General features: G+C 44.6%; 1 protein-coding gene across 3 annotated transcripts in view; it reads right to left on the bottom strand.

Moving 5' to 3' along the window:
* The window catches only part of RABGAP1L (RAB GTPase activating protein 1 like), a 592969-nt gene extending 573679 nt beyond the window's left edge, over nucleotides 1-19290 (bottom strand). For all 3 annotated transcript variants that reach the window (XM_040984290.1, XM_040984291.1, XM_040984292.1), the window contains exon 1: nucleotides 19232-19290. The gene's annotated coding sequence lies outside the window, so the exon portion shown is untranslated. The remainder of the gene's footprint in view (nucleotides 1-19231) is intronic.
* Between the last annotated feature and the right edge of the window lie 876 nt (nucleotides 19291-20166).

Genomic DNA, 20166 nt, shown 5'->3' with positions numbered 1-20166 from the left:
CTTCTTGATCTTGAGAGGAGGTAATTCTCCCGAGCTACCACCTGCTGAAGCTGGAATGTAATTTCACTTCATCCTTTGACTAATGCAGCTGGCCCTCCTCCCCTGAGTTGCAAGGTTTAAGCACCTTTACAGTCAGCAAGCTCTGCCTTATCTCCAACCAAAGCATCTTACCATAATCAGAATTTTGTTATAGGAATCACGAGGAGGGGATGAAAACCATTTGTACTTAAAGCATGTTTTACAAGCTTAATAACTACTATTAAGTTCATTTATTAACTTCCTTTTTACCAACATAAGTAATAAGAAAATCTACCAATTCTGACCATTAATTTACAGAACAAGTTCCAGTTCATAATGGACATCGTTATACTAATTTTTTCCAGTCCTGTTTCATCCAATATTTGTTTTTGTAGCATGATACACGCTTACCCATCTGCATCAGAAGTTAGACTGTTCACGATCACTGTCAAATCTTTACAGGCAGTATTTGCTCTATCCTGAAATGTATTACCATTTACATATTTTTTGGTTTGTAGTCATCTTATTTAAACATATCTTTTTAAATCAAGAAGGCGTCATGGTACATAACATGGTTAAGACAGACAAGGTAGCAAACACTCTGCCTCCCACATAATAACTGTTGCTGCTCTCCATACCACTGACAGAGCCCTCAACTCTCTAAGTTGTTGCTCTCACTGCCCTGTACTTAGAAGGGCAACTTCCCACACACACACACTTTACAGCACCAGCTAGTCATGATGACTGCATGACCCTTGCCAGTAATGAGTGAACCGGTGATAGGCAGAAATCCAAATCTAGACAATGTAACCTGAAGAGACATTCCCTGTGGGACTTCTAGAAAAGATCTGCCAACTTCATAACGATGTATAAAAATATATACTCTGCGGCCCAAATGAAGCTCCTGGCTCTGGCCTGACCTAGCCCCACTAATGGCAACCATCTGAGGAATTAACCAGTGGATGCAAGACCTCTCTCTGGATGGAAGACCAATTTTCTCTTTCCCCATCTCTCTCTCTGCCCCCCTTTAATTTTTCTTCCTGTAACTCTGCCTGTCAAATAAATAAATCTTTAAAAACAAAATAGAAATGTGCTCCCCTTTTGGGCAACACAATGCATAGCGCCGACAAGCATGAGGGTTGATGAGGAGAGGGGAGCTCACAGTGCCCATAATGCAGGTGCTTGTAAGGAGACAACACATTGCCTGGGGCCAGGAGACTGGAGACAAACTGGAACGGGAGCCACTGAGGGCTCATTTGACATGTATACGATGATCTCTAGGGGTTTTCACAGATCAGACCACTGCACCTGCCAGTAAATGCGGAGCTGGGACAGGGGGTGAATCAATGGGAAAATCTGGAGGGCCTCCCAAGGCCAGGCAAATGCATCTACCAATACATGCTGGGGCCATATCAAGGAACCGATCTGGTGGGAATGCTGGAGGGTCTCCCCAACCAATCAGCATGAGAGCCAGGGGTGGATGCGGCCTGCTGGGGAATCTTGGGATCTCCCTGACTTGGCCACAGCATCTGTGGTGTGCATAGGAGCCAAGCCAGGCTGTAATTGCGACTGGCACACACAAGAACAGAGCTTGGGCAGACCTGGTAGGGGCACTGCAGCATCACACTGACTGGGCCACAGAATCCTCCAGCAAGCACAAAAGCTAGAGCTGGAGGAAAACTGGGCTGAGCTAGGCTGCAGCTCCCACTAGAGCCCCTAAGAGGCAGGACAGGGGACAAGTGTAGTAGTGGCTTGAGTAGGCCACAGCACCCACCAATTTGCAGGAGAGTTGGAGCTGCGGGCAGGACCCATCAGGCAGCTGCATCCACCAGGATGTAAATGGGCTAGTGCAGGGGGCAGGTTGGAACAGGCCACTACAATAGCAGGAACACATGAAGCCAGGTCTGAGGACTTCGTAGCTAGACGTTCTTAAGCAGCTCCCCAACTAGAGTGCTGCACGCCATTTATGACCTCAAGGAAATCACATAGACATGTGGTCCAACCCCAGAGCACATGTTGCAGAACTGAGCCACCTCAGTCACTAACTCCCATGCAAGGACGGAAAATATACCAAACGCACGTGCAAGACAAGGCCCAGCACAACAACTCAATTGGCTAATCCTCCCATATGGGTGCCAGATCGAGTCCCAGCTGCTCCACTTCCCATCCAGCTCCCTGCTGTGGCCTGGGAGATCAGCAGAGGACAGCCCAAAGCCCTGGGACCCTACATTCACGAGAAGATCTATAAGAAGCTCCTGATTGCTGGCTTCAGATGGGCTTAGCTCTGGCCATTGCAGCTATATAAGGCGTGAACCTGTGGATGGAAGATGCTTCTCTCTGTCTCTCCTCTCTGTAAATCTCCTTTTCCAATAAAAATAAGTACATCTTTAGCAGGAAACAAACAAACAAAAAAGGCAAGATAGCCAGCTCACCTAAGCCAACAGTAAAGATTTCAAGTCCCTGTTCAAAGGGTGGAAAGGGCTGAATAACCAACACTCCAGGCTAGATTCTATAGCAAGCACTTAGGTCCATGGTCACACTGAGGTGGAACCTGACATCCAACAGACCTCAGACCTCACCCTGGTGCAACAAGCCAACAACTTCTCAGAACAATCAAGCCTCTTAAGTAACACCTTTGGAACATTCTTCCCCTTATCGGGGTCTCCAAGGCAATAGCAAATGACCCTTTCCATCTCCTGGTGCTGATGTAGAGTGACAGCAAGGAGGGTGCCACCTTCTCTCCCCACACTCTCCACAGACACAGGGGGCAGATGAAGACCGTCATCTCGTCCACCTCCCCACTCTTGCACGCTCCATTCTAATCAGAGGCCCACATGGGTCTGCAACCCCCTCACATGCTTAATAAAAAAACAAACTAGCATTTCTGTAGCATTCCTAAACAATGAAGGAAGAATGATCATTCAAAATGCCAAAAAGCATCTAAGAACCTGACTCTGTTCTGACCTGCTACATTAAGCAAACCGGGACGTGGAGAAAGGGGAACTTGTGTGCACTGTCAGTGGGATAGAAATTAGTGTACCCACTGTGGGAACAGTTCGGAGATATCCGTGAAAGCCAAAAACAGCACAAAACTTGCTATCTAACCCAGCAATCCCACTACTGATTTACCAGACATAAAACAGCTGCACCAAAGAGACTCCAATGTGCATTACAGTACTGTTCTCAATAGGTACAGTATGAAATCAACCAAAGCATCCATCATCAAACGAACGAAGAAATGTAGTAAATATCCACAATGGAATAATATCCATTCATTACAAAATGAAATCCTATCTTTCACAACAAAGCAGATAAAACTAGGGTTGGGAGGAATGGAGACAGGATTTAAAAACTATGGAAAAAAAACTAGGGGAAGCTGGGTACAGTTTACCAACTATGACAAATATATAAGATGCTAATACAGGGTATTTAGGAATTTCTATGTATTAATACCTCACAAAATTTTTAATTTGCTTTTTTAATGTTCATGACAAAGGTGAGGGGATGCAGACCCATAAAGGCCAGGTTAGGACAAAGAGGGTCAGTGCAGAGGGGAAGAAAAATGCTTCCACCTTCCCTCCTGGATCTGCGGCAGCGGGGAGAAGGAAAGACACAATTTTTTGTTCTGTAAATTTAAAAATATTCTGAAATAAAATGATAATGGGGGGGAAGCCGCCTCCAAATATGAAAGAAAAAGACAAGAAAATGTATCAAATTCAAAACACGGAACATTTTACAAGACAACTAGCTAGGTATTCAGTCAAGAAAAAATATATATATTTCTTTTTTATAAAGAAGGGAGCTGGATGGGAAGTGGAGCCGCCAGGACTAGAACCGGCGTCCATATGGGATCCTGGCACATTCAAGGCGAGGACTTTAGCTGCTAGGCCACGCCGCCAGGCCCAATATATATTTTTTTAAAAAGGAAATAAGTGTTACAGACTTAAAAGGGACACACGAAATTTACAACTAAAAGCAGCTGCATAGCACAAGTTTAGATCTTGATTTAAATAAATCTGTAATGTAAGACATTGTTACAGACTGAATGTTACCCACACAAACTCATAGTTAAGGCTATCTTCAGTACATGACTGGATCTGGAAATAAGTCCTGTAGAAATACGATGAAGAGGACCTGGCACGATGGCGCAGTGGTTAAGGTCCTCGCCTTGCACGCCCGGGATCCCATATGGGCGCCGGTTCTAATCCCGGCAGCCCTGCTTCCATCCAGCTCCCTGCCTGTGGCCCGGGAAAGCAGTCAAGGACGGCCCAAAGCTTTGGGACCCTGCACCTGCGTGGGAGAGGCTCCTGGCTTCGGATTGGCTCAGCTCCAGCTGTTGCAGCCACCTGGGGAGTGAATCATTGGACAGATCTTCCTCTCTGTCTCTCCTCTCTGTATATCCGCCTTTCCAATAAAAATGAAATCTTTAAAAAAAAAGAAAGAAACATGGTGAAGACTGGGCATGGCATGTGGCATCCCAGGTGGGCATCTGTTCTTGTCCCAACTGCTCCACTGCTAAAACAGCTCCCTGCTAACGGCCTAGGCCCCAGTGTTTGGCACTCTGCTGTCCTGTGGGAGACCCGGATGAAGTTCCTTGTTGCAGGATTCAACCTGGCCTATCCCCAGACATTGCAGCCATCCAAGGAATAAACAAGCAGATGCAAAAGATGTCTCTCTCCTTGTCTCTCACTGTCTCTGTCTCTGTCTCCCCCAACCTTCCTATATGGAAGTATGATTTTAAAATAAACAGACACAAATCCCTTTTTATAAAAGTATTATATAGATAAAATGAGGCTATTCCAGTGTGCCCTGATCAGATCGGATTGGTGATCATGTAAAGCAGAGTATTTGGACACACTCAGGAGCAACCCCATGGATATGAGCTGGGGGTCACTTTCAAGCCACGGACAGAGATCTGAGGAGAAACCAAACCCACCTATATTTTCATCCAAATGAAAAATGCCAGAAAGTAGCAAGTCCAGAGAAAAATAACCAACAAAACAAAAAGAACTATGGGATTGAAAACATGTGCAAACCAGCTACAGCTATCTGATAAGTGAGATATAAACAAATATATACACAGAGAGATCTAAATAACTCACAGAACTCAATAATGAAAGAAAAAAGGAAGAAAGGAGAGAAAGAGGAAGCGCGTATCACTAAGCCTCAGGAAAAGGCCAGCCCAAATCCCAATGCAAGGCCACCTCACACCTGCCAGGATACATTAATGAAAGTATGGAGGGAAAAGGAGACTGCACACTCTTGTTAGGAATATAAACTGATACACTCGGGAACACAGCATGAAATGTTTTCAAAAAGATTAAAAATATAACTAGCATGTAACCCAGCATCCTGCTACACCTCATGGAGATCCCTGCATTCCCACGTGCACTGCAGCATTGCCGAGACAAGGAAGCAGCCCAAGTATCCATCCAGCCACCTGCTGGGGCACCTCGGGCCACTGGACAGCAGCCTAACAGTCAGGCACATGGGCACCTGCTCCCCCTGGGCACCTGCTCCCCTGTGTGGGAGACCCAGAAGGAATTCCTGGCTCCTGGCTTCATCATGGACTACTCCTGGTTGTTGAAGGCATCAGGAGTTAAAAAGCAGCTGAGCTCTCTCGTTCCCCACCCCTGTCACTCTGCCCTTTGCCTTTCAAATAAACATTTTTTTTTTTTTAAAGAAAAGTCAAATACAAAGAAACAGAGTAGAACAAAGGTTATGGGACATGGGGAGGAGGAGGAAGTGGAGAAAGGTAAGTCAAAGGATATAAACTTGCAATTATTTACCAAGATAAACCTAAAGTAAATTTGCCACAACAATAAGTTTTAGGTGTTCATACTACAGAAAAATAAAGGGGTCAAGGGGAATACTTAGCCCAGCCGTTACAATGCTGGCATCCCATGCCCTCAGTGCCTGAGCTCAGCTCCAGGCTCCTAATGCCAGCTTCCTTCCCATATAAAGCTTGGCAATAGCTCAGGTGGTTGGGTTCTGTCAGCCATGCGAGAGATCAGTCAGTTCAGCTAAAGGGCCTTCATACTTCTCTCTCACACACTCTCTCATGCTCTGTCCTTCATGAATAAAAGGCAGGACTGGCACAGCGGTATAACATGCTAATCCTCCACCTGTGACATCCCATATAGGTGTGTGTCCCATCCTGGTTGCTGCACTTCCAATCTAGCTCCTGTTTAAGGTCTAGGAAAGCAGCAGAGAGCTGGGGACCCTGCAATCATGTGAAACAAACTCCTGGCTCCTGGTTTCGGATCAGATCAGCTTCAGCCATTGTGGCCATTTGAGGAATGAACCTGCGGAGAGATTTCTCTCTGTGTTAAGTCTGCTTTTCAAATGAAAATAAACAAACCTTTAAATAAATGTCAATAAACATTAGCTTTTGTTTTTAAGAAAAGGTAAATACTGAAGATAATGGAGAGATTAATTTGACAACAGTAATTAATTTCACTCATATGTATCAAAATACTAAGTTATACACATGACATATACAATTTTTTAAAAGATGTATTTATTTTATTGGAAAGGCAGATTTACAAAGAACAGAGAGAGAAAGATCTTCCATTTCATTCCATTCAGTTCATTCCCCAATGTCCTTAGTGGCCAGAGCTGAACCAATCTGAAGCCAAGAGCCAGGAGTCTTTTCCAGGCCTGCCACACAAGTGCAGGGTCCCAAGGCTTTGGGCCATCCCCCACTGATTCCCAAGGTCACAAGTAGGGAGCCGGATGGGAAGTGGAGCAGCCACTGCACAAACCAGCACTCATACATGATGTCGGTGCTTGCAGGCAGATGATCAGCCAGTTGAGTCATCATGTACCGGCCCCTGACATACACAATTAAAGGAAGAAATAAGTAGGAAGACTGTTGATCATCTAATACTGAAAAGCTGTTCTAAAGATCAGCATTTGGTCTGGTGATGAGAATAGCCACATCTCACACTGGAGTACCTGGGTGCCATATCCAGCTCCTCTCCTGACACCAACTTCCTGCTAATTCAGACCCAGGGAGGCAACAAGATTGGCTCAAATAATTGGGTTCCTGACACCCATGGTAGAGATCTACACTGAATTCTCGGATCCCAGCTGTGTCCCCACTTGGGGCTGCTTATAGATCTTAGGAGTAACTCAGCACATGGGAGCATGTGCATGTTCTCTGCACCTTCCATTTCAGATCCAACAACCCACTAACGTGCCTGGGAAAGCACAGGCAGATGCTCAAAGCGTATGGGTACCTGCCCACGAGCAAGACCCACATAGAGTTCCAGGGTCCCAGCTTGGACCTGGCTCAGCTCCTGGCCACTGGTCTTTGGGGGAGTAAATCAGCAGATGGAAGAATTTCTCTCCATCTCTCCCTTTCCCCCTCTCCTTTTATATATAACCCTGACTTGGAAGAAAGGAAGGATGGGGGGAAGAAGATAGGGAGGGAGGGATAGAGCGATGGAGGGAAGGACGAAGGGAAGGAAAAAGTAGGGAGAAAGAAAAAGCAGCCTTTACTAAAAGGAGCAGAAGGAGGAAAGACAGACAGGAGACAGAGAGGAAGAAAACAAAGGAGGGCAGGCAGGCAGGCACCAATACAAAAACTCAGATTTTTGATGTTGGAAGGATCTTACAGGTCATAATTGTTATTCACACAAACTCTTCCTTATTGCAGAAGGAAGTCAGGCTGGTAGAAGCCATCTAAGCCACTCTGTTTACCTCATCCTTTTATTTCAGCCATCTCCTAATTTTCATGGACCTAGAGGGTCTAGAAGATCTAGAGGACCCATAAAAATTATGTCTTCTATTTAGCAAATAACCTTTTAAATAATCATTTGTTCAATTAATTTACAATGTTGCTGATAACTGATTTTAAAAATGAATGTAAGCAAAATTTCAAAGATTAGTTTGATTTTCCAATTAGTATCCAATAAAATGAACACACTAATGGAACATTTATGTTATTTTGCAAACCTTTTTTATTCAAATAACCACTCTATGAAATAGGCAAGAATTAACATCACCATTTACAGATCATCAACACAAAGTAGAAGTTGAGAGTTACTGTAATAAAAATTTTATGAGCAAGAGAGACTTGTCTTTTTCAGAAAGATAATCTTGGGCACGTTACTGAATTTCTCAAAGGTTGTTTCCTTGTTGGCAAACTTGGAATGACACTGCAATAGTTCCTACCTCGTACAGTTACTGTAAAAATTAGATGATAATATACGTTATTTTATGTAAAAACCCACATAAACACTCAAAGTCAGTTTATTATGGCCATGCAAAAAAAAAAAAAAAAACTACTCAATCACTCTCACAGCAATACTAAATCAAAAATAAAGGTCCTGGGAGAGGCTTCTGGCCTAGGAGTTAGGACATCAATTCCCTCGGCCCTACACCAAAGTGCCTGGAGATAATTCTGAGATCCGCCTCCTAATTCCAGCATTAGCTACTGATTCTCACTTCCTGTTAATGCAGGCACTCAGAGGCAGCAGACGAATGACACATATACCATAAATGTAATTATTGTGTAATATATATTATACATATATAATGGAATATACATTTGCAGCACAGTAGCTGGATCCCTTCCAACCATGTGGGAAGCCCAGACTGAGTTTCCAGCACCTTCTTCCCCGTGGGCCCAACCCTAGCAACTCCAAGTATCTGAAGAACGAAGCAGCAGATAGAAGCTGTACATGTACATCCGTGTGTCTGTCCTCTCACTCTCTCAAAGACCTACACCTTCTTGAAAAACACCAAAAGGTTTGACTTATTTGAATCTTTATTATTCTGATTTTTTTTTTTTTTTAATTTGAAAGGCAGAGCTAAAAGGAGGAGAGACAGTGAGAGGAAGGAGCGTCTTCCAGGTCTCACACGCCGCTGCAGACGCCAAGTAATTGCGCGATCCTCCACTGCTTTACCAGACCTTAAGCAGGAAGCTGGGCTGTAAGCAGAGCCTGGACAAGAACGGACGTCCACATGGGATGCCAGAGCTACAAGTGGAAACTTAGCCTACTGTGCCAAGGTGATAGCCCCTCATCTTTTCAAAAATGTTTCCCTACTTATTATTTTATGATACAGTTCCATAGGCTCTGGGATTTCCCTTACCCTCTCCACAAAACTCCTACCCCCCAGACACTGCATTCCCCTATATTATTACAATAGTAATTTTTTTCATAGACAGTTATAAGTCCACTATTGTGGGCATGGACAATGACAGAGTCCACCATCCTATTATCAAGACACATCCAACAATCTCACTACTGGGAATCGATCTTCAATACAGAAACAGAGATGTAAACTGCACTGTATCCTCACATATGGATATGACAGTCTCCACTATACAGCTTACACATCCTCTTAAAGGAAAAGCCACAAAACAAAAACAACAGGAAGAAAAACAGGAATTTACAATAACATGAAGTTAAATAATATGCTGCTGAGTGACTAATGTGTCTCTGAAGAACTGAAAAAGAAAATCAAGAACCTTCTGGAATAAAATATTACTGTATGATCTATCAGTCAGTGAAAAATTTAACATAAGAAAAAATATTTTACAGAAATAAAAATAAAAACAAAAATATCGAAGTCCATAAGATATAGTTTCTGTTGATCTTTATTGGTGAGATGTGTCTTCTGTAAGCAACAAATTGAAGGATTTTGTTGTTTTTTTTTTTAATCCAGTCAACTAATCTATGATGTTTGATTGATGGGCATAAGCCTTTTTACATCCAGGGTTAATAGGAACAGGTGGTACCTTGGTCCTGTCATTTTAGTAATGGATTGTTTATTGTTTGATTTAGTCTTCTGTTCTAATTTTACTGAGATGTTCTTCACATTTGCCTTTGGTTTGGGTAGATGCTATTCCTTTTCTCTGTCAAGAGAACGTCTTGAAGTATCATTTGTAGGGCAGATATGGAAGAGGCATATTCTTTGAGCTTTTCTTTACTGTGGAAGAATTTTATTTCTTTTTCAAAGATAAAGGAAACCTCTGCTGGGTATATTATTCTGGGCTGACAACTTTTTCCTTATAGAATTCAGAATATGTCACTCCATTCTCTTCTGGCCTGTAGAGTTTCCTCTGAGAGATCAGCTGTCAGTCTGATCAGTATCCCTCTATAGGTGAATTCATTTCTTTCATGTGTGCATTTCATGATCTTTTCCTTATGTTTGATTGAAGAGAGCTTGATTACCATTTGTGGAGGTAAAGATTGCTTTTAGTCAACCCTGTTGGGAGTTCTGTGCCTCACCAGTATTCTGTTTCCCAAATCTTTCTCCAAATTAGGGAAGTTTTCATTAATTATTTCATTGAGCACAACTTTAAACTCAGCTTCTCTTTCTGTACCTTCTGGAACTCCCATAACTTATATTTGGCCTTTTAATAGTGAGAATAGTAAGATTTTTTTTTTAATTCTTGAATTTTTTTTAGCTTGACCAGCTTTACTTCCACCTTTTTGATTTATTCCCTTTATTCCCTGTTGTGACTAGAAACAACTTCCAATTCGGAGATTCTTTCTTCTGCCTCATTCATTCTATTATGGAGACTTCCCACAGAAGTTTTAATTTGCGCTACTGTGTTCCTCATCCCCAATAAATTGGCTTGCTTTTGTTTCAGTGTTGCTATTTCCTGTGTGTCCTAGTCCTTAAATTCCTTGGACTCTTGTATGTGCTTCTTGTTGTTGATAGGAAGTTTTATAACGAGTTTTTGAATTCTCTATTCCACATTTTCTCAATGTATTCCTCAGTGAACTCTGAGGTTGGCAAAGGCTTTTGCTCCTTTGTGGGGAGTCTTCAGTCATATTCATTGTCCCTCTGTCTTTTCTTTTGCTCTTGGTCACTGTACTTTTGGTTAGCAGGATCTTCTCCTTGGGGCAGGTTTCTAAACTGTGTCATCTACAAGTCTACACTTTGATTTTATTTATTGTGTTTGATTCCTGGTTCTTTGTTTGCAGCCACTTGTGCCACTCTCTCCAGAGAGTTTCAGGCGTGGGCTTTTGTGTTATGCAGGATCTTCAAAAGCTGAAAAGCTGCTAAGTTCTCTCTTGAACACAATTAGCAGTACATTCTCCACACCTCAACCTCCCCACACTAACAGGAGACCCACATGGGTATGTAGCCCTCTCAATTACATCATCAATATTAAAAATGAAGTTTTTTAAATAAATAAATCTTTTAGAAAGTCTCAGTACATCCAAGCACATTCCAAATGAGAAGTGTTACATTCCAAATGAGAAGTGTCACATCGACTGATAAACTGAGTTCTCTAATCTGCTATTATTAGTCACCTTTAAGAACCTTTATCTGGTAACTTCAAATGGTAAGGATGACTAATTTGTTTGTGATACCAAATGGAACCGAGAAAACTTGTCTCAGCTATCAAGACTGCTGACATTGTTTATATGAAATATGTAATTTATGTTAAGAACAACAACAAAACAAAATACATAAAAATAAGTACAAACTCAGTCTCAGGCTGATGGTTGATTGACAAGATCTAATTTCCTTTTCTCATTAACTTTCCAAGAATTTGGGTTATTATTAAGACTGAATTTTACAATACTGAGAAAATAACAAACAATGAGAAGAAAATATTTGATGCAACCTTGATAGTACAATCTGGTAATAGGCATTTACATAGAAAGTCTGAGACAGGGCCCAGTGAAGTGACCTAGTGGCTAAAGTCCTCTCCTTGAATGTGCTGGGATCCCATATGGGTACTGGTTCTAATGCCAGCTGCCCCACTTCCCATCCAGCTCCCTGCTTGCAAACCTGTGATGGCAGTCAAGGACGGTCCAAGGCTTTGGGACCCTGTACCCACATGGGAGATGTGGAAAAAGTTTTGGCTCCTGGCTTCGAATCGGCACAGCACCGGCTGTTGCAGTCACTTCCTCTCTGTATAACTGACTTTGCAATAAATATAAAATAAATCTTTTTAAAAAAAGGAAAGGAAAGTCTAGAACAAAAGCACATCAGAACACTTGCCTAAATTTGACCACTTACTGCAGAGCAAACAAGAGGCAGATTTCAAGTAAAAGAACAGAGTTCATCAGAGAAAAACACAATAATAAATGAATAAGATCTGGTGGCAAACAGTTGCTGGATAACAAAATTGCTCAAAGCCAACCTCAGAAACCATATTACCCGCTCGTGCATGCACAGGCTCTCTGCAGTGGTTGATTCGCAGGTACATAGAAGCATACCCCTCTTCAAGCGTCAGATCAACACAAAGTTACCACAAACAAACTAACAATTTGAAGAAATACCTTCTAAATGTCCTAAAAAATTCTTTGAACTTATATAATGCTCTTAGGATAGGGTCTCAAAATGATATACAGTATCTTAAGGCACAAAATAAACACTCAAGACAATCCATCAGAAGACAGAACTGTGTGACTCTTAAACCTCCAAAACTAAAAGCCACAGGTTCATGTTTTTTCTAAAAATAGTGCTTGTTATTTGCATTCTCTGTAGAAACCTGACTTTAAAGCCCTGTAATTACACATACTGCTGATAACACAGACAAAATATGGGTATAGATGTGGGGCAGGGAAGAAACTGAGAAGTTTTGCATTGGTTGATGATGTATTCTACATTTGCCTCCCAAAATGTGTTCCTTTCCTGGAAATTTGGCACACAAAAATTCCCCTTGGGTTTCCATTACCGTAGTTTCATATTTGTAAATATTTCACATGTTAGTCTGCAAAGAGCCAGACCACTTATTTTCAGTTCTCCACCAGGTAGGCTACAGTTTCTCCTCAAATTCCAGCAACTAACAGTGTGCATGTGTGTACGTATGTATGTGTGTATGTATGTATGTGTGTATGGGTATTCATATACACATATCTATGAATGCATAGCTTTAGAAATCCTTTACCATTTAAATTACGGACAACATCATAATTTATGCCACAAAAAACTAGTGACAGGAAATTTGGAGATTAAACCTCAATGTGTGAAAGCTATCATGACTCAAAAGAAGGGAAAAACCCAAAACCAAAAGAAAAAACCCTCTGTGCTGACATGATTATCTGCTTCAACTGGTGTGAAGTGTCTGGGCCGCCCTGCCTCCAAACTCTTATCACGCTAGCTGAGGTGTGCTATCTTAAGCGCAATTCAAACCAAACTGCTGAAACCTACTGAAACAACAGGATAACAAAGATTAACACTGGAGTTTAGACAAATGAAAGAAACAACACGGCAACAACAAATTTATATTAGCACTTGAACTTTTCAAAAACTCAACCATCCAGAAATAGCCCAGCTTTCTACCAACCAAATAGTACAGTAACTTCATTACCAGGATTTCCAAAATTTTCCACACACTTCAGCAATGAACCATTAGACAGTGCCTGTATGTATTGTTGCCTGGGCAACCCTCTGGAGAGAGTTTTCACCTTTACACAACTGCTGGCTCAAACAGATGCGAGGACTTTTCCAATCCACTGCATCACATTAAGCAGAAGCAGTAAGTGTGAAGTCACCAGCAGACACAAAAACTTAAGAACTGCCACCAGTGCCTCCATTCAACTGACAACACAACTTTCTGCGGCCATACCACCCTGACTGTCCCTGACCCGGCTGATCTTAGAAGCTAAGCAGGGTCGGTCCTGGTTAGGACTTGGATGGGAGACAACATAATTTACTATCATCTGTCTTAAAAAACAATAACTTCTGGCCATTTCTTTTCTTTTCTTTCCATTTTAATTGCCCTGTCCAACAAAGTCAGCTCCACCCAGGACATCCTTGGTCATATGAGCTATCAGCAAGCACATGCTGAAATCCAAGGAAGTTCTTGGAATGAAGAACCTAGCAGTGGCTCACCACTGCCTTGCTGACCTGAATTCTGAAGACTAGTACACTCGGCAGTGAATCCGTACAAACTCGTCTGTGAACTAAATTTGTCTCTGAAAATTCAGATCCAGTTGTGGAAATCACATATTTTTGAAAATCCTTTGAAAATATTTTCAGAACTGCTTCTGCCAATTTCATGCTGTCTACTGAGAAAGGAAGAACACTAAGATCTCACTACAAACAAATGATTTTCTCCTCCAAAGTTACAGGATTGGTAAAGCCAGTATCTCTGATACCATTCATTCCTCCCTTGAGCTCTTATTCGAAGGTAAAAGAGCTCTCATGGCCATAGTTTAACCAGAAGCGCATCATGTAAGTGCAGTTACTGTTATTAAGTATTAGATGATTACAGACACAAAAATGAAAGACAAGCTGAAAAATAGAATGGAAAACTGGCACTCCAGGCCCTTAGCCATGTGCTGCTGATTACTGGCCAACTCTTCTACTTTTCCATGTCCATTCTCCAATGCCTTTGAAAACTGTGGTCAGGAAGACCTTCCTCTCCATACTGCCTCTCTTATTTCCACACGTTCGAATTCTATGAATTCTTCAAAACATCGTTAAAATGCCACCTCTTCCCTCACCCTTACAAGTAAAAGTAACTTCTTCCTCCTCTCCAAACTCACAGGACTTTATCTTTGTCTCTTTCCTACTCTCAATTTCTACATTATCTTTGTTTCACTACTGAATGTCCCATCAGCATGAAGTCCTCATGGTCAAGGTCTACGCACCATGCCTCTCCAGTCAGACTGATCAGCATAGCGCCTTGCACACGGTAGGCACTCCAACCCATACACAAATGAGTCGGCTCAGGCTAAGGCAGCAGCCACTGCTTTGCATTGTACAGCCCTGGCTTTGCTAGGAACTAGCTGTACAACTTGAACATTGGGTTCTTACTAAATTCACTTGCAAAAATAAACTGCTGATTGCTACCTATTAGCTGGTTATAAAATATGGGATGGAAAATTCATTCAAAGGAAATGAAATAAATAAAATGTAGGCGTACTAATGTGTATTACAGGTAGCAATATACTATATAACAGCTAGCTGGGGGCAGGGGCGACAAAACAGGACTCAGCCTTGTACAAACTGCTGACTTCACTGAGATAAATAGTCCAACTATGGTCACTGCCAAGTTATCAACATGATGTCAGTGAGCATGGCCTAGTTGGGAGATAGGCCCAAGTACAGTCCAGCACAGCCCTGAAAAAATCGGTATTATTTCACCAACCTTCTATGTGTGTGTATGTGTGTGTACACATGCTGAATCAAGACATAAAGGATATTTTTTACTGCAGGTCACAGTCAAAGCAATTCAATAAATGTTCAGCTAAAGACTCTTGTCACTTTCATGTGTGCCACACAACTCAGGAAGGCCGACTCTTGGTTACCTACCCAGGCTCTTTACTACCACAACTCCTCAAAAATGAAAGTAGCAGATGTCTCCTGCTAGCAGCAGAAGCAAAATAAAAGTAGTACAAATTTGGTTTAAAAATGATCAGCCAAAGGTCAAGGCTCTACACTTTTGTACAACCCTACACACCTCAGAGATACAACAGATCACTAGTTACAATGGCTCTCTTAAAACTGCACCTGTGAAAACAAACAAAATCTGTTCTCTTCGTATGAATTTTTAAAATGGCTCATTTAGCAAAAGGTTGAGAAATGAAGGGAGAAGGCGGGAGATCTACAATTTGGAAAAAAACAAATCCAAATAACTCCGATATTAGTGCCCATGCTCCCACCTGTGAGAACACTGGTGCCCCTGCTCCTACCCCACTGACATCAGTGCCCACGCTCCCACCCCACTGACAATGTCGGTGCCCAAGCTCCCATCCCACTGACATCAGTGCCCGTGCTCCCACCTGTGAGAACACTGGTGCCCGTGCTCCCATCCCACTGACAACGTCGGTGCCCAAGCTCCCATCCCACTGACATCAGTGCCCGTGCTCCCACCTGTGAGAACACTGGTGCCCGTGCTCCCACCCCACTGACATCAGTGCCCACGCTCCCACCCCACTGACAACATCCGCGCCCAAGCTCCCATCCCACTGACAATGTCGGTGACCAAGCTCCCACCCCTGCGAGAACACTGATGCCCGTGCTCCCACCCCACTGACATCGGTGCCCACGCTCCCACCCCACTAAGAACATGGGTGCCAAAACTCCTACCCCTGCAAGAACACTGGTGCCCATGCTCCCACCCCACTGACAATGTTGGTGCCCACGCTCCCACCCCACTGACAACGTCGGTGCCCACGCTCCCACCCCACTGACAACGTCGGTGCCCACGCTCCCACCCCACTGACAATGTAGCCATACCGGAAACCAACCTGGTAAAAAAAAGAAAGAAAAAAAAAGACATTTCTCATTCCTCATATTGGCCATTCAAATCCCCCAGCACAAGCTTGCATCCCACATTGGATTTTTCATTACTAAGACTCCCCTGCTAGAATTCAGCTTTTGCCATTAGGTAAGAGACACACAGTACTTGCTGAATTTAGCATGGGCAAGAGAAAAAAATAATTATATCAAATAGTTGTTGGATTTGATATTCTGGGAAAATCAGGCCTTTACTGAAAAAAGAATGTATTTCCTTCTTAAGCTTACTAAATTGGGTGAGAAGTTGTCTGAATATATTTTTGGCTGCACTACCTCCACCACAGCAATACAGCCTATAACCAGATTTCTCAGGAGTATTTATAAGAATTGTGCTTTCTATCTTTAAGACCAGAAAACAAGGAGGCTCAGAATTTCAAGTATTGTAATAGTCTTAGCTCAAATCTAACTTGAAATCAACTAAATGTACACTAAAAAGCTTCCCAGGAAAATCCCAAGCATTTCATCAAAAAACATCAACAGACAACCTTCTGAAGAGTCCATATGGACATACATCTTCTATAGTTACACAATATGGCATTCTATCTGTTGAGTAAGAGCAACAAAGTGAATGAATTCTAAAAAGGAAAATGCTGAGAACTACCTCCTGCTCGGTCACATTAACTGTTATTAGGGTACACCGATGTTCACACACTTACACCCAACATAAATACTGACTATAAAGTCAAAATTATCCCCTATTTTGAAAAGTTAGGATTCAAATCAAGCGACAAATGTCTTCCTCAATAATCTAAACATTGAAACTCTCCTTGAAAATTGTTTTTGAGCATAACCCAGGTTCGGGTCTGCATGCTCTCTGCCTCCACAGTGTGGCGTGTGTTCCTGAGTCTCTTCAGAGGAAACACCTGAGCTGTGTCTGAAGCCGTGGTAGGGCTGCCGTGGGCCGTGGGCTGTGGGCTGCCTCAGGCCCACCTGCTCCGCGGCCTGACTCATTTATGTGTGATCTATACACAAGACCTGAGGGACAGACACAAAGGAGCTGTACTCCTGGGAACCCCACAGGCTCCAGCCTCAAGTTCATCGCACAGACACCCGTTATCCTGTCATGTTTAACCCCACACCACTTACAGGTAGTGGTAGGCTGTAATGCAGTCCCAGTTCTACACCTCCGATATGTGAAGTTTTGGCAACTTAGCTAATACTTTCTTCCATGAAAATGTCTTGTTACCTGGCTATCTCCTGCAAAACACTTTCACAGCACACAAAAGAATTCCTTTTCTGTACTATGCCACAAAAATAGATAAAAGGACTTTTACCTTTAATATTCTATCATGTCAGAATTTAAATAAGTATACAATTGAGGAATTTCAAGTTTACCCTATAGCAAAAAAAAAATACAGCCCACAAATATAAACCTAGTAAGCTGATACGAAAACTCCTGTTTCACATACCTAATAAAACTGTCATTCAAACAATAAAACGTTATAACTACTAGTGCAAAAAAAAATTATCTGAATCATAAAACATTTACCAAAGAAAAAAGCAAAAATCTTTAGAACATCACAACTCAAGACATGTAGAAATTTCCACCATATCAGTAAGATCAAGCAACCAAAAAAGAAACAGATCCACAAGGACATCTTTTCTGGTTGGTTGGTGTGTTCCCCGTATACCACAACGGTCCTGGAATCTTACAAACTTCTTCCCAGTTTCCCAGTGCACAGTGTAAACTACACAATCTGCTCACATAGGTCCACCCCGCTCTTACATCTTGAACCGATTTTGTATAAATACTAGTCTACCTCAAAGTCTTGGCTAACTCCTGTAAAGTGGGTGGACACTGAATACAACTTGATGATCATGTGTACATTAAACTCCTCTCCTGGTGTCTGTCAACTGCACAGAGGATGCTCTGCTGAAATAACAAACCGCAAGCCAGTATTCCAGAGCCGGCAGCCTGCATTTCCACCAGCAGAGACCACCCCCAGTGCGACCACAAGCAAGCCTCATGCCCCCCTCTGCTGTCACAGAGGATTCCACAGAAGCGCAGCAGCGCTGAGCAGCACGGCCATGAGGAACTGTGCCACCTCGGGAAATTAGACTTTTACAACGTTAGCAAGCAGCTACCTACCTCCTATCACCCCACTACCCAAAAGGACACTTTCAATGCACAAGTATTACACTTCCCTAAATCCTACAAGCCCCCCCAAAAAAGCAATGCAAGCCCTTAAATCACTCTCCAAACAGTGCTGAAATCTGTCAAGGGGCTCATCTTCAGTGTAGAGGTTGCCATGTCACTCACTTGCGCGAAACCACCCATTCCACCAGCAACCACACAAACGTGTGGCACATTTCTTGTTTTTGAACATCCAGGGAGAGCGCCTGAGCACCTGAACGCGCTAGCTACCCCGGGATGTGAGAAGAAGCCCGGTCCCTCAGCCCGTCCGCCCCGGCCACCCCCGCTGCCCGGTGGCCCCTGTCCACACGCTGACGCACCGTGGGCGGCCGGTGCAAAGTACGAGCCCGGTGTCAGAAACTTTGACTCAGCTCTCAGCACACCGAGCACCCGCCACCCGGGCTGAGGGGCGACGCTGCTCAACTCTGAGGCAGGGCAGCTCCTGGCAGGCAGAGATGTGCCCGAGACTGCCAGACCGCAGGCATCAACAGCAGGAGCCGGGCAAAGTGCTCGGCAGAGGAAGGGGAAGGGCGCGGGCGAGGCAGTGCCCGAGAGGCGCGGCGAGAGGCTCACAGAATCCCTAACCACACGCCCCCCGGCCGGCCGCAGCGCCGGGGCTGAGGAGCCCGCGGCCGCCCGCGCCCGCCCGCGCCCAGGCGGCAGCAGTGTCCGCGGGGCGCAGCCCTGCCCCCGGCCAGGGGCCCCGGAGCCGCCCGCGGCCCCCGGGCGCAGTCCTCCCGCATCCCCATCCCGCGCCGGGGCCCCAGCCCGACCCTGCCCGGGCTCAGCCCCGGCGCACCCGCCCCGCGGCATGTGGGCCGCCCTCGAGAGCCCACGAAGCCTGCCTCGCCTCACCTCCTCACGCCTCCGCGGCCGCTGCCGGAACAACAACAACAACTCGGCCGGCCGCCCGCGTCCCACCCGCCGCCGGGCGCTCCGCGGCCGGGCCCGTCCCGCTCTCGCCGCCGCCGCCGCCGCTGCCGGAGCTGAGGAGGGCGGAGGGAGCGCCGAGGGGAGGGACCGGGCCGCCCGGCAGGAAGAGGCGAGGGCGGCCGGGCGGGAGCGCGCGCGTCCCGGCCCCTCGGCGCGGCGTGCGCGCTCCCAGGGCGGCGGCGCGCGTGCCCGCGGGCTGGCGGGGGAGAACCTGACAGAAGCCGAGCTCCGGCTGAGGCGCCCGGACCCCGCGGACGCGGGACGACTGGACCGCGCGCGAGCGTCGGCCGAGGCTGAGACGGGCGGAAGCCCTGCCGAGCCGTTACTGAGTAGTGGCGCTGCTAAACCTGGCTTAGGTATCCATCAGATGTCCTTAAAGCCATTGGTCTTCAGGGACGGCACCCTAAAATGTACTTTTTCACCAGTCACTTTTTCAACATGTCTGGGAGCTTCCGAGGCGCTCCCTTGTTAATCTCCTGTGTGCGATGCCGGGCAGATGGAAGAGAAGCCACCTCGGGAGCCAACGGCCAAGTGCCATGCCCTGCTTGGCAAGCGTGTCCTCGCGTGCACCTCTGCCACCGGGTGAAAGAGAAGCCACCTCCTTTCGCTACAAATGCTGTTTGCGCCGAGAATGCTGTTCGTCATCTGCAGCCACGAATCTCAGAAATTTTCCAGAATCTCCTTAGCGCTTTGTTGGTGCCACATTATCTGGGCTAATCTGCAGTGTTTATTCCCTAAGATCTTTGAGAACATGCTTTTCTCATAGGTCTTTTTTATGTTCCACAATACATGGTAGCTGACTCAAGAAATACTGGATCAATGTGATGGCATGATAAGTGAACATTGTGCCACCACAG

Source organism: Ochotona curzoniae, unplaced genomic scaffold (assembly GCF_017591425.1).
Source record: "Ochotona curzoniae isolate NIBS_2020 unplaced genomic scaffold, NIBS_Ocur_1.0 contig_4105, whole genome shotgun sequence".
In the NCBI taxonomy this organism is placed as follows: domain Eukaryota; kingdom Metazoa; phylum Chordata; class Mammalia; order Lagomorpha; family Ochotonidae; genus Ochotona; species Ochotona curzoniae.
This window is presented reverse-complemented; position numbering and strand designations above follow the sequence as displayed.